The sequence below is a fragment of the Uranotaenia lowii genome, chromosome 2 (genome assembly GCF_029784155.1).
Source record: "Uranotaenia lowii strain MFRU-FL chromosome 2, ASM2978415v1, whole genome shotgun sequence".
Lineage (NCBI taxonomy): Eukaryota > Metazoa > Arthropoda > Insecta > Diptera > Culicidae > Uranotaenia > Uranotaenia lowii.
Window position 1 is genome coordinate 434,034,043 of NC_073692.1, and position 12,347 is coordinate 434,046,389.

The following is a 12,347-nucleotide window of genomic DNA, read 5'->3' on the forward strand; positions in this document are numbered from 1 at the left end:
AATAGTGTCAAAATTGCCAAAATCGTCAAAATCGTCAAAATTGTCCAAATTGTCAAAATTGTCAAGACTGTCAAAATTGTCAAAATTGTCAAAATTGTCAAAATTGTCAAAATTATCAAAATTGTCAAAATTGGTCAAAATTGTCAAAATTGTCAAAACTTTCAAAATTGTCGAAATTATCGAAATTGGGAAAACTGTGTTATGAACCAAAGCAATCGAGAGATTTCTTTAAAATCATCCAGCCAACTTCCGATTGCTTTGATCCAGTGTTTTTACTCTCATTAGTTGGCGATGATTTCTTATGAAGGTCTACAAAGTCCTCACTTGATTCTTAATTTTTAAATAACGAAAATGTTAGTTTAGAAATCTTCAAACATGTTCAGACAGTTATGGAAAGCTTTATTCTCTGTTCTGCTTTTTCACTTTTGAGCTTTGCGAAACAACCTAACTGTTAGTTGGTTTACAGCTAGCTTCCTGAAGCTAGCTTATATAAGGGTCGTCTTAAGGTTCCCAAAGTCATAAATAGCACACGGTGGCGACGACGACGTTTCATTGATAAACCTTTCTTTCGCCTTTTTCTCACACAAGAAGAAAACTTTTCAACTTTGGAAAGGAGAGGTCGACGTTCTTCCGCACCTCCAGGACAGGAGGACGATGATGGGCAACAAAAAGGTTATTTATTGCAATTCTACAACGAACGCCTAGAAAACTGTTCTTTGGCTCGAGGAACTCAGCTAGGACCCATTAGCAGTCGTAAAGAGACGTCTATTTTTGGACTGTGCCCTCTTTTCCCTCTGCCCGTTCCGAATTCCAAAAGGCACGCAGCCCATAAACACTCAAACGACGAAAACTTATATGACCTGGGACCTGGAAGAAGGAAGCAGGAAGAAAATGCTCCCGGGCGAAAATTTCCACCATAAATATTCATATACCAGAGTTGTGGAAGGACGACGACGATTCTCGCCGTCGTCCCGCCGCTAGTATTCTGACTGATGGCCATTCCGCCGATGGTCATTCCCGGCTGCTGATACTGTCCGGGTCGTAAATCCGTGATGTCAAAAGTAGGCCATGTAGGCAGGCAGAAGGCCAAGAACAGACACAGACATCACACGAGAGCCCGACTTGATCCCGACTCGCTTGTCTAGAAGTTCTTCCCTATAAAAAGTAAAGGTACACGAAGATAAAAAGTCATGCCATATTCTGAATAGGCCAAGTTACTGGTTTTATTTTATGGCAATTTTTGGTAGCGTGTTATTTCGACGGGAACACTAGCGCCACATCCCAAGGTAGGTTGTAGGCGGCTTCATACATTTTCGATTCTGTTCTAAATATCCCATTTAAGGCAAAGCCTACTATTGTGTCGGTAGGTTTTGCGTTTTCTCAGCGTAGTGGACTTTATGGCGTTTCCAGAAGGATTTTCAATTTTCTACACTTGAAACTAATTTTATGGTTCAACCGGGTTGTTGATTTCCCCTTTTTTTCTCACACAGCAAATCTTGGCCTGCCGGTGTCAGCTTTTATTGCAGATTTATATGTTTTTCCCCCTTTGGCCTCTGGGGCCTGTTATGGCATTCGTAATCTAAAAATTTAACGACTTGACTGTCATATTTTTTAAAAGCCTTATGGTGGTGATTCGTTCTTTCCGCTTTCCGGATTCTGGCAGTGGCACAACAGTGCGTTGAACGAGGCTTCTTGGCAGCGTCTACACTTTCTAGAGATAATAAAAAGTGGATCGTTCATACAAATAATTCTGCATAGATTATGTAAATCATCGCTCTAACTAGCTTTGCCCCCACTGCGCCAAATTTTGTTTGGGAGGCGAGAAATGAAAAAAAAATCTGATTTAACAGTTTACGGTGCGTGACGAGGCAGCTCATCGCCCGGTTAGGATAAAGTGAAATTAACCATTTTATCTCGGCACTTATTCTGTCCCTTGTATGCCGAGAAAAAAGGGGCGGGGGAGTGGGAACTTCGGCGCGCTAATTGGAACCGTTTTGTGATTAATTTATGTGGGTAGATAAAACTATGAATTTTCATCGCCGTCGGATATCTTCAAGGGTAACCACATGGGTTGAGGCATTTGAATTTGTTGCTGGATCTCATTAAATAATTTCCCTTGAGGGAAAAGAACGGCCCTTTGACATCCGTCGAAAATTCTGTCAATTTCACGGTCGTTAAAAGGAGGCAAACCTGTGCAGCATCATCAGTGCTGAAATCCGTTTACTAGTAATAGTGTTTGGCACCCCCTGCTGGGACCGAACAGTGGCTAATAGATTGTACTCTTTAGGAGTGAGCGAGAATTTGGGAAAATGCCTAACAACATGAAATTAAAAATCATCGACTTTTGCGGTCATGTTTTCTCGAGAAGCACTCACGTTTCTCAATGGGATTCCTAACCGACTGCTATGTATACGGACAGTCGAGAGATTTGTTTTCCGCTCATTCACTCGTTTGGTCACACCCGCTGCTGGCCGTTGAACCCTAACCTCAAAAGTCTATCAGTTATAATTGGATTTTTGGGATAAACGAATGCATCGACAGCTAGAAGGGAATCGGTTCATTTAGGGCGTTCGATTCGGATTTGGTGAAGCGCGGGTGGAGAAAAATTTATGTCACTCTCGACAGGGTAATTAATGTACTCAACCCCTTTTGGGGAATTTACGAGTACGGACACTTGTCAGAATGCAGTTCCAGTAGCAAAAAAGAGGCGATTAATTATTGGGAAATGGCTGCCAGGAGTTTGACACAATTACCATAATTTACGTTAGGTCATTCGACAACGTTTCCACTTGATGGTTTGACAGATTTACAATTACGTTTAAGTTGACCTTGCACTATCGCTCTAACTAATAAATAGAGTCGAGCTCAACCTTCGGTTATACGTTTTGATACAATCGACAGCTTATTTCGATTGATGGACAGAGGGGTTCAACGCTGATGGTGATACGCCAATTTTATGTCAACCTGTCATGTTAGGTTGCCTTTAAGCAGACTGACCACTGACTGCTAACTTGCGACCCCGAAATTCGACCGCAGGATTCCCAAATTAAAATTATCACCATATCCGCGTGACGGCAAAGTCATTCATACGCTTCGCTGGACATTCGTCCGAATCGATCCTTTCCGGCGCGGCGAGACGGGATGACGGGGGTGATATGCGTGATTGATAATTGCTCAGACAACCTACGGAAATGAGATTTATGATGTAGGAGACCGACCAGTGACGCACCCCTTGAAAAGCCCGGTTGAAAAGAACATACATCAAAGGTACCCATGGTTCAATCTCATCGTCGGATAACAACAGCAATCATTGGTTCATAAATCACAGCATGTCATGATACACGCATGAATGAATACGCACATACATAAAATCCCGTTTCGTTTGGCAAATGTGACCACAACAACAACATCACACTATAAAGAGACCAAATACGAAATTAGATGTTTGGCGTGGCACACTACACTTGCTGCCGACCGCCAGTTCTAGTGACAAGTTGTGAGACATAAACAATAACAAACGCCCTCGTTCGTCCAACCAACCAATCGAGAGCTGTTTACGGATTGATAGGAATGTGGGGTTGTTGCTGATGCCCCAAAGGTCGAACCGAGAGAAAGTGTTGGAAAAGCCTGGCCTACTGAGAATGAGCAAAATGGCGAAAATGTCCCATAACAGAGACTTTCTCGATAACTCGAATCGCGTCTAACTATAGATATTGTCGTTGATGATGAGCAAATTATGTACCTACTACTATTGGTTGGTGTGCTTTCCAACCAAAACTGACACCCACACGCTACTTTTCCTCCCGTCGACTCCGCCAGGTTGTAGTGACAACAACATCAACAACAACGACGACATGAGCAATTATTATGAAGCTCGCGTGTCACGAATTAATGCGCGCCGCCTCGTTCTCATCAAGCAAAATGTATGCATTAACTTACTCGTGTTTTTGACTCTGTGTCGATGCCGAGGTGTTATAAACGTTTGGAGTTCCTACGTTTTACTATTTCAGTGAACAACTACCAAGGATTGACGTCGATTACAGCTTATCGAGAGATAACCTGTTGTATGCTTCATTGACAGCTACTGTTGACAGGTATTTGTCTTTAATTTTTTTGAAATATTTTTTTACTAAATAAAATATATTTATTAAAAATAACATAGTTGCAGCCAGGGTTGCAAGTTTCCCCTTAATCATTTAAAATTGATACTCACTGTCATGAGTATTAATTCAACAGAACAATGAATTTCGTTTTGACGCTCCATGCTTTCGACGACAAACGAAATCATCGAGAAAAAAAAGTCACAAATCAGATTTCTTTTGGTTATCCCTTAAAAGAAATCTTCAGCAATTTTCCCCACTTTTTACACTACATTCCTAAATAGCGCCGATGTGGTCTAGCGGATAGGCTGGCGCGAGTCTGGTTTTGGTATGCCAGGCGTACTTTGTTCGATTTCCGGTATCGGCAAGAAAACTTTTGGGTTCGAATCCCATAAGTGGCCGACAGGTAAGATGTGTTTCCTCATATAACTGACTATATAATAGGAATGTTCAATAAGTTGCCAGCTGGCCAGGTATATACACGGATACCGGAATACCTGTAAGTAAACTAGCCCACTTGATTGACTCGTTCTTCCAAAAATAAACCTACATCAACACAATACATTCACTCCATAACAGTTCATGCGAAGCCATGGGGTCCGGGTATGGTGTACGCGTTGCATTGGAGATTTGTAGAACTTAATAATCTAAAGAATGCATGTGAGCACATACTTTGGCAGAAACTGCGGTGAATCCGTGCACCCATGGTGGATAACCAACATACATACATACATACATTTTACACTACATTCCTAAATCGACATAATTGCTTTGCTTATACATAGTTCAATTTAATTCCTGAATCCTAGGAATATTTCAATGTTAATGAATGCAATTGCTCTTCTTTTTTTTTCAAAGGAAAAAAAATGAAATACGATAAACAATCTAATTTTCAAATTCAAATATCTCAAACGACTTTTTAATAGGAAGAGTCACTAAAAGACCTTGCAAAAGTCTGAAAAAAAAACTTAAAACAAATCTTTCCGATATCATATTGACTACTTCAAAATGGTTAACTAGGTTGGAAATGAACAACTTACAGGCAAAATTAGCTATTTTCTAATATACACAAAAATTTTCGCATTGTTTTTCGATTTCTTCAAATGTACTTAACAACCACCAATCATTATGAATACTAAAGAAGAATTTATGTTTGATGCAGTTGGCTGCTTATCAAAAAAGCGGTTTGTAAATTACTCCAAACTGAAGAAATAAAAAGTTGGTCTATGGCACATTTTCCATGAAGAATGCTATAAATAATTTTAAATCGCGCCAAATAGAATAAGTGAGTTTATCGAACACTAGATTGGTTGAACTCAATCATATCCTACTTTTTAGTGCAACGGCCTTGTGTTCTACTTCAGAAATATTCTACAGGGAATATCAAACACCACGCCAGTCGAGATAACATTTGCAAAAGATTTATGTGCCAACGTGAACATAAAGTGGCTTCCATTCTTTACACGGAAATTGAAATAATTTTCTAGCAAGCAAATGAAGTCATTGTGTTTATTTTATAAAGGTTTTTTTCTTTGGAATTTAGATATTTACGATTCTTTGTCCGTCATAAAAATGCAAATACTTTGCATTCACGCTTTCATCAGATTTAAAAGCTCATTACTGTCTGCAATACAATTTTATAAATTGCTAGTGTTCAATCTCCCGAACACGATGTGAGATTTATCACACAAGAAAAACGTATTTATCCCAATTCTTAGGGATGAATCATCCTATTTGATGAAAATCCCAAGAAAAACAAACTCCCAGGTGTGGTCAAACATAAGTCCAAACAAATTTTTTGTTGTTTATCCAGTAACATAAACGAAACATTGATTTGCACACTACGTCAAAAAAAAGTCAAGAAACAAACTTATACACTTGAGACAGAAATATGATAAATAAATATTTTTAAAATCATGATTTAACTTAATGTGTAAATCTAAAGAGAAAGATGTTTTAAAATGGAAAACTTCAACAATTAACAGGTATAAACTGGCAGTGTTTTAAAAAGTTGAGGTAAGTTAAGTTTCTTCTGAGCAGGAACACTTATTTAGTTCTATCTTATGTTTTTTGAAAGATAGCGCAATTTTTTTTCCTTCGATACCTTCGATCTGGCATCTCTGCCCTCACAAAAGTACCCAGATCGAAAAATCGGACCAAAATTGGTCGGGTTACGGGCGTTTAACCCGTGAATTGATCCAAAAACAGACTAGAAACCCAACCAAATTCAGACCAATTCAGTGCTCCTCTGGTGACACAAGTTTCCTAACTGTCAAAACAATTGGTCGGAATTTCCAGACCAAATTTGGTTTTGATTTTCAGACCAAATTTGGTCCGATTCCAAACTAAAATTGGTCAGATCCTAGTCCGTTTCTAGATGGATTCCGGATCAAAATAGGTTCGTTTTCTGAATCCACATTTTTATTGCTAATATCGTTAATTTATAAACTATTTAGATTTATAAAAAATTTAAAGTTATTCGGAATAAGTTTATTTTATTTAACATCTAGATAAAACACTGAAACAAAACATTTTTCGGCAGGCTAACGCCATCGCGTTACTTCGAAGAATCTGGATTGGTTTGCCGATGCTTTCCATAGAACAATCTTCCGACAATCTTCCGTTTTTCATTGCGGGCAAAAAAAACTGATTAAAACTGTTAGGTAGGAGCTTTTCCGAATAAATAAGTTGCAAAAAAAAAGAAAAACTGACCGAAATGTCTTCGACGCTGCTTTTAGCAACAGGGAAATGCTCCAGAAAATCGGACGAAAATCGGACGTTTTTTAACTGTCTAGCATTCTGCTTGTGGCTCTCAGGATGAGAAAACGTCAACATTCATGGTTGTTCAAGTAATTGCTTGAGATGCTTACAATAAGATTTATTAACATCACAGTGAAATTCAAAGAGGGAAAATCTCACTCATAAAAATCTCAATCTCATGAGATTTTGCAACCTTGGATATAGCTCATTTGGCAAGTCTGTTGACTCCTGAGCCGATTTCCGCGAGATCGAGCCCAAGAGAGATCGAACACAGTTGTATCGTATAAGTTTTTCAATAACTATCCGCCAACTGCAATGTTGATGTAAAATCGACAATTCCATAAAGATGGTTAAACGACTATTATTGAAACAAAATTTAAAAAAAAAATTGAAGGTTAAAACTGAATCTTGATTTAAGGTGTAAAAACAAACATAATGTTGCAAACTGAGACCTAGATTCAGTGTCATAAATAAGTGTAAAATATCAAAGCATTTAAGAAAATCTGTTCTCCAAGCGTGTCGTCGTCTGTTCAAATACACGTTCAATTTTTGGCAATAATCCGTGACACATTCTATAAATACCATCGTAGAGGAACCCTTGGAATTGGCACTGCTGCTCACAGACAACAGTTTACGTGGCAAACTGCTGGCATAGAGCTGAATCGAATTGCCATATATCCCAAATTCGTCACCCTCTTATTAGCAATATGGCGCACGGCACGGTGGTTGGCGAAATTTGAATATCGCACGGGACACACTCGTATGGTTTTTGCGTACCGGTGTGACATCAGAAAACGCAACAATCGGTGCGTATCGGATGTAGTTAATGGCTTATCCCCGAAGACACCATTTCCGTGCCTAGTCCTAGGTGGGAAGAATTCGGTTCGACGAGCGACAGTGTAATGGCTTAGAAGTGGATTCTCGTTTGTGCCTGACAAAATTTTATTGGGCTATAAACGTTGGCCGTTGGATCGGGTCGAAAAAATAAGCCGAAGATGAACAGACGGACGCAGCCATCAAGCTATTTTTATGCGCATTGTCAAGTATGTGAGAAGAATAGGCTATTCGTGGCTGTCCAAACTGTTGGCATTTTTCAAAAGGCGAGAATAAATAACAATTTTACATTCTTTTATTATTGCATTTTAAGTTGAAAAGTGCTTACTTTTTATTTCTATATATGTGTGATTTTATTAACGTTTATGATTTCCATCTTTTCTATGCACGGTTCATTTCCGATACAAAAAGGTGCTCGTGGGAAAGCGAGTGCGCCTTTGTTGCGTCAAGTGCTAACAAGGCTGGCTCCCCCGGCGTCTTCGGATGGCTCTTGTTAGCCCCAACGCCCGGTCGAGGCACGCGAGACGAGTGTTATTGAAAAGAGGTGCCATAAAAGTGCTCTACAGCTTAAAGCTAGAAGTGCCATCTTCAGCACGATCCCAACCGGAAGCCCCCTCGTCTCTCCATCGAACTTTACAAGAGAAATCCCCCGAACCAATAGAGACAATATGGCTGCTCGGTGTACCAATATTTACGATTTTTACGATATAGCTATTCACCCCTCTCGCCATCCGGTTGTCTTGTACACGATCTGCGTAATTGCCTCCGTTTTCACTCGCGACGCGACCATCTTTTCATAGAGGGCGGAAATTGATTCCTTGGGTAATATTCAATTTTCAAACTATACGCTCATACTTCAACTGGATCCGACAGGAGTAGCAGCACGGAAAGCTAAAAAAGAGTGAGCTCCGTGCTAGAAGCGACTTATAATATATATTTCGTCCACCGTTTTACAGTTTTTTTACTTTATTTCAATCGTTTTATTTTCTTCTTAAATTCGTTGGTGGGCTCCAAGGACTGACTTTTGCTGGCACCAAACGAGTCAACTCTCGAATAAAGAGCGCGCTCAAGATCAAAATCGAACCGTAATCGCGTTGGCGCCAACAAACTATATATCGATGTTTACGCTTCGCCTCGTCTTTTGTGTGCTTGAACCCCTTTCATGGTTGCCGTAAGCCGTTTTTTTCTCTTTCGAAGAATTTTTTTACATGCAACCGTGAAAAGTATTGTCCATTGAGGGCATTTTTTTAAGCTCTTTCTCATTCTTCAAACCCCCGAAAGCGATATCCAAAATCCATTGATGAAAAGAGCAATAAGCGTGCTTATTCTTCTCCTGCAGCACAGTCTCTGTGCTTGAATGAACTTTTGCATCAGAGCAAAATCGGTAAGAAAAAGAACCGTGCAATGGCCCATCTTTCACGGCAGCAGGAGACACTTTATTTGCGAGAAAACAAACTTCTCGAATTCAGGGAGCAACTCGCTAGGTTATGGGGTGGGTAGCTGACTGTTAAATGATCCGAATCGAGAAACGCTTCCCCGCGTTTGTTTTTCTCCGAGAGGTACCGCCGCTGCAAGGTAGTTCACTGACCGTCGCAACCTCCAATGCATAGAATTCCTTCTAGCTATGCGACTGTTTAAGGTATCTTCCAACGATAATACGGGCGAGAAATTGATGATCTGTGAAAGTGGAATTAAGAGGTGTGCCACCCAGTAAAATGTAGCTGTTGTGATACGAAATGATGGGATTCTTCGCTTTCTTCTACTGTGCACAATACTCTGCAGCATTTTTTGTGAGCGTTTTCCATCGATTTTAAATGCAAAACGAGTTTAAATATTGTAACAATTTTAATTCGAATTTTCTTAGAAATTTTTCGAAATAAAAACAATTTTCGAAATAAAAATGGACTCAGCTAAACAAAACCATCTCAAGTTTGGACGTTGCCGGCTCCTTTATTGATGGTTAAAGAATGTTTTGGGTATTTTTAACAAGCTGTTTTCTCCAGACGCCATTCGTTTGACCTCTGAACAAAATTGATAGGCTCAGTCAACCATCAAGTAGTAATTACGATGTGAAATTCGTTTTTCTAACCCACACAAATGATTTTGGTATCCAAATTAAAAAGCTTTTTTTTTTTAACGGACGCACACTCATAGCAACTTGGTGAAACTTCATGTTTCTTTGAAGAGATCTTCTTTCCTTAACTCTAAGTGTACATCTTTCGAAGTTATTTTGGCTAGCATCTTAAAATTGCTAAAACCACCAGTCCACTGAAAGTATGATACATGAAAATATAACATATTTTTTTACTTGACTTATAGAAATGTAGAATTTCTGATGGTCGTACTTTTACGCCACATCATTCGAATTTTCGCCACAGAGGTGGGGTAAAAGTACGTTTCGATATCGGTTTTGCATTTTGACTAATGCTATCCAATCCGTCATTCGATTATATTCGTTATTTAAAAAAAGGAGATAAAAATCTAAAGAATGTAATGCTGTTCCTAATTTTTTGGAAATACAACTGCAACATTTTCTAAAAATACGATACAACTAAGGTCGTACTTTTACCCACCATTAATCGAAAAGAAACTGACTTTTTTCTAATTGAAGTAGCATACACTGCCGGCTAAAAGTTTGGGATCACCCGCCTAAAAACATGCAAATTTTGATCGTTCATATCTCAGCCGTCTTAGGACATATTGCAAATCTTCTGATGTTCTGATCCCAAACTTTTGGACGATAACTTAAGTGTCTATTTTATTAATTAATAGTACATTCTTAAATTTTTGCACAAAATTTTTTGATTGTGTTTTGAGAAGTATAGAATAAGGATTCTAATGCAACTCAAATTTTGAAATTTGGTCCACCCTATCGCGAGATGATCGGCTTTGAATATTGAGTGCGTTTTTTCGAAAATGCTCTAACTTTAGGTTAAGTTTTAGGTGCAAAACTAAAACATTATTTTTGAGCAAAATAACTCCGAAATAGCTATTGCTCATTATCTTTCAAATGAGTTAAGAAGATTTGCAATATGTCCTTAGACGGCTGAGATATGAACGATCAAAATTTGCATGTTTTTTAGCGGGTGATCCCAAACTTTTGGCCGGCAGTGTATATCCTGATTTGATATTACCATCCAGATTTTTATTTCAGAGTTTAAAGACACATTGATTTACTTGAAAAAAGATATATAACTTTCGGATGTGGTGAAAAGATGCGACGTGTACGATAGTCCAAACTTTATTAAAACTCCTCTTCTCAACGTGCTTGGCAGAAGGCCCCAAAATTTTATACAAGCAAAGTGTGGTACAAAGGCTATTGTTCAAATAATCATTTTGATGATCGAAGACCGCCAAATCTTCTCCTTCTCTTAGATGATGATTGCAGCTGACGATTCGATGATGTAAGCAACTAGGGTGGCTACATATACCCCCCCTTAAGACGCAGGTACGAGGTCATTTGTAGCGATCCGGGATAATAACACGTCTTCCTGACCTGGTTACCTGCGTTGATATTTTTGTCGAATCTGAATAATCCTTGTTGTCGACCGTGAGATACGCTGGTTTCAAGCGGACAACAGAAATTTTCACTGGTTTTCCGTTGATCTCAACTGTATAAAACTTATCTTCCCGCTTGACTACTTTGTATGGTCCGTCGTATGGCCTAGATAAAGATGGGCGAATAGAATCGTTCCGGACGAAAACATTTTTGCAAGAAAGCAAATCCTGGTGGATGAAAACCTTTCGGGTACCATGCCAAGCTGTATTATGTGGGCGCAAAGTACTCATAGATTCACGCAGACTCCTTGCGACGTCGGTTTCCATGTTGTTGTTGGTATTTTCCGTGAAAAATTCCGACGGAATTTTGAGAGTACAGCCATACACCATTTCTGCGGGAGAGCAGCGAATGTCCTCTTTGAATGTTGTTCGTAATCCGAGAAGTATCATTGGAAGATGCTCTGTCCAACGAGCGGGATTGTTGCAGAGGATTGCTGCTTTCAACGTTCGATGCCATCGCTCAATAATGCCGTTGGATTGAGGATGGTAAGAGGTGGTGCGAAGGTGTGTAATTCCCAAGTTCTTCGTAAGTTCTGCAAACAAATTGGATTCGAACTGCCGACCTTTGTCAGAAGTCATGAAAGAAGGAATTCCAAATCGCGAAATCCATCCGCTGATTAATGCATTAGCAACGGTCGGCGCAGTCATATCAGGTAAAGGGAAAGCTTCTGGCCACCTGGTAAATCTATCGATGATAGTTAGGCAGTACCTTTGGCCGTTACTAAGAGGGAACGGACCAACTAAATCTATGTTAATGTGATCAAAACGAGACTCAGGCAAACGATAATGGCTTAATGGTGCAAACGTGTGTCGGTTTACTTTAGCTTTTTGACATTCGATGCAGTTCCTTGCAAATTCAATGCTATCTTTTCGTATACCTGGCCATACGAATCGTTCAGTTACAAGTTTGGCCGTTGAGCGCGTTCCAGGATGTGAAAGATTATGGGTAGCTTTCAGAACTTGTTCACGGAATGGTTTAGTGACAAATGGTCTAGCACGGCCTGTTGAACAGTCACACATTAACTTCTTGGTACTGCCTAAAATGGGAAAAAATTTCAATGATAACGACGAATTAGTTTTACCTTTAGCAAGTTG

General features: G+C 39.4%; 1 protein-coding gene across 7 annotated transcripts in view; it reads right to left on the minus strand.

Annotated features, from left to right (window-relative positions):
• The window catches only part of LOC129746472 (teneurin-m), a 359,103-nt gene that overhangs the window by 222,683 nt on the left and 124,073 nt on the right, over positions 1 to 12,347 (minus strand). The gene's annotated exons all lie outside the window — the stretch shown is intronic.